The sequence below is a fragment of the Chlorocebus sabaeus genome, chromosome 24 (genome assembly GCF_047675955.1).
Source record: "Chlorocebus sabaeus isolate Y175 chromosome 24, mChlSab1.0.hap1, whole genome shotgun sequence".
NCBI lineage: Eukaryota > Metazoa > Chordata > Mammalia > Primates > Cercopithecidae > Chlorocebus > Chlorocebus sabaeus.
Genome location: NC_132927.1, coordinates 10977599 through 10980766, shown reverse-complemented (window position 1 = coordinate 10980766; position 3168 = coordinate 10977599). Strand labels below are relative to the sequence as shown.

The window sequence follows — 3168 nt, the reverse complement described above, 5'->3', positions numbered from 1 at the left end:
TAAAAATAACAAAAAATTAGCCGGGCTTGGTGGCGGGCGCCTCTAGTCCCAGTTACTCGGGAGGCTGAGGCGGGAGAATCACTTGAACCCGGGAGACGGAGGTTGCAGTGAGCTGAGATCGTGCTACCCCACTCCAGCCTGGTGACAGAGCGAGACTCCGTCTCAAAAATGTGTGTGTGCGTGTGTGGGTATTACATTAGAAGAAAAGCACACAAGTCTAGAGTTGGTTGTGGTCCTAGGACTTGTAACAGGACACGTAAACTGGAGCTGAGGCTGCCATTGTGGGGTGACCTTTGGGGATTCTATGCGCTGATGCTGAGCAAGCAAAGAGAAGCAAGAGTTTGGAGCAAACAGAGAGAAGCAGGGAGGCTTTCCGTGACCCCCTTGTCTAACATGTTAAGCCCTCAACCGCAGCCTTTTCTCTCCGTGCCCTCTTCTCTGTCCCGTGGTCCACGTTTTTCCCCCTTCTGCTGCATATTACTTGTCTGCTCATTGTCCGTCTCCCCGTTCCATTTCTCTATTGCTTCCCGAAAAGACCACCCTCAAAACGTAAGGGCTTTGCAACAACAATGATCATGCATTTCTATCCCCAAGTCCACAGTTTTGATGTTCTGCTCCCTGATGCCTAGGGTCTCGGCTGGGGACTGAAACTGTTTCCATGTATTTCTCTCCACAAAGCCTCGGGCTTCCTCACGACACGGCAGCCTGCGTAGTCAGCCTTCTTCCATGGCGGCGCAAACCTCCAAGACGATTCCCGGAGACCCAGATGCCTTTGGAGCTGTAAGGATGCCTCCCACCCAGCCTCGGGAGCCCCTGGACATCGCTTCTGCCAAATGCCGTTGTGCATAAGGCCAAACCAGATCCAAGGAGAGGGGAATTGGACTCTACTTCTCGATGGGAGAAGTAGTAAAGAAGAAAGTTCTCGGGTTACTGTCCAAAAAAATCGGCCGGGCGCGGTCGCTCTGGGAGGCCGAAGCGAGCGAATCACCTGAGGTCAGGAGTTCAAGACCAGCCTGGTCTACTAAAATAGAAAAAATTAGCCGGGCATGATGGCGGGTGCCTGTAATCCCAGCTACTCGGGAGGCTGAGACGGGAGAATCACTTGAACCCGGGGAGATCGCGCCACTGCACTCCAGCCTGGGCGGCTGAGCGAGATTCCGTCTCAAAAAAAAAAAAAAAAATCGAGGACGGCTCACCATCTGAGCATAAAATGAAGGTTGAACAGATTACCTAGAATATCTCAGATCGGGTGAATTGACTATAAAACATAACAGTGGCCGGGCATGGTGGTTCACGCCTGTAATCCCAACACTTCGAGAGGCTGAGAGTGGGCAAATCACCTGAGGTCGGGAGTTCGAGACCAGCCTACCAACATGGAGAAACCCCGTCTCTACTAAAAATACGAAATTAGCCGGGCGTGGTGGCGCATGCCTGTAATCCCAGCTACTCAGCTACTCCGGAGGCTGAGGCAGGAGAATCGCTTGAACCCGGGAGGCGGAGGTTGCGGTGAGATGAAATCGCGCCATTGCACTCCAGCCTGGACAAGAGCGAAACTCCGTCTCAAAACAACAACAACAACAACAACAACAACAACAACAACAACAATAATAATAATAAAATAATAACAGTGTATTTACAGATTTTCCCAAGTGTTTAAACACGGTCTGTTGTCCAGCGTTATACACTTAACTCGACCAGCGCACGCACGGTTTGCATAGTGGACAACTTTGTACTTTGTCCTGATTTGTTTTCCTTCAAAGTAAGAGGCTTGATTCTCTCCCGACTCCACCCGGCCCCTCTCCTTTAGGTTCTCCTGTTAGTTGCAGCCATTTCTGACAGGCCTACCAGGGAAGATGCTCAAGGAAAACGATGTTCTGTCAAGCTGCTTGGGGAAATCTTAGTGCTTAATGTTTAACCGGGGGGAGGAGGGGAACTTCATAATAGTCGTGTCCTGTGGGGAAGACTTCTGTTGGGCTGGCGAGAAGAGAAGGGGCCGAAACTTGCTTTTTGCTGAGAGGAAGGTGAGCCCAAACCCGAGCCCCGCCGGGCCCAGACGCTAGGTCCCTCGGGGACTGGGCGGTGGGGCCGCAAGCTCTTTCTCTCTCTCCCCTCCTCCCCTCTCCCTCTCTCCCCCTCTCTCCCCCTCTTCTCTTCTCTTTCTCTCTCTCTCTTTCCCCCTCTTCTTCTTCTCGCTCTCTCCCTCTCGCCCTCTTCTTCTTCTCTCTCTCTCTGTCACTGTCTCTCTCTCTGTGTCTCGGTCTCTCTCTCTCTCGTCCTCTCAGGTCTCCCTTTCAGGTTCCAGACTCCCGGCCGCGCCCCCACTTGCGCCCACCCAGCCCCGAGACACCCAGGCCTGTCCCTCAGTAGGTCCCCGGGCAGGCAGCTGGAGAGACCGGAGCGCCAGGGACGTCCCCCAGCGAGGGCGTGGCATATGCAGATGAGCACGGCGCGCGGAGGCTGCCGGTCACGGTCGGTCTGGGACCCCACGTCCCGTGCGGATTTCCAAGTGCTGCCGGTGTGACTTTCCCTAGCGGCGAGGATGGAGCAAGGGGACTGGAGAGGGTGAGGCGGCTGGGGCCGCATGAGAGAAGTGACCGTGTGTTAGAGTGTGGTGGGCACGAGAGTGTGAGAGGAAGCGGGAATGACAACTCATACTTACCTGGCAGGGGAGATACCATGATCACGAAGGTGGTTTTCCCAGGGCGAGGCTTATCCATTGCACTCCGGATGTGCTGACCCCTGCGATTTCCCCAAATGTGGGAAACTCGACTGCATAATTTGTGGTAGTGGGGGACTGCGTTCGCGCTTTCCCCTGGCATTCAACAGGTTGAAAAACAGGTGGCACCCGGTCGTGTTTCTCTTTTTTTCCCCGAAGAGACTGCTGCTGGTTTTCTTCGCTCGCTTGGGGAAGAGCTTTTTGCGCACGGGTTAGCTGAAAACATTACTATCTTCTGCTTTTCCAGGCCAAAGCTGCGTTTTTCCTGTAAGTTTGGGGTGTGTAGAGGAAAAAGCCACAACAGCTTTCTCTGGTGTGGACTGGGCCCCTGGGGAAAATATCCCAGGATCTGTTAACCGCTAGCAGAAACGACAGAGTATGTATGGGCAATTAATCCTGGTACAGGCAAGTATCCGGCTCAGAGGTTTAGGAAGGAGCCGTCAGGGTTGACT

The 3168-nt window shown here is 53.7% G+C and overlaps 1 non-coding gene across 1 annotated transcript; it reads left to right on the top strand.

Annotated features, from left to right (window-relative positions):
- Positions 1-2651: 2651 nt before the first annotated feature.
- On the top strand, positions 2652-2815 carry LOC119623576 (U1 spliceosomal RNA). The gene has a single exon (XR_005239743.1). It is a non-coding gene; the product is annotated as a U1 spliceosomal RNA (small nuclear RNA).
- Positions 2816-3168: the final 353 nt, after the last annotated feature.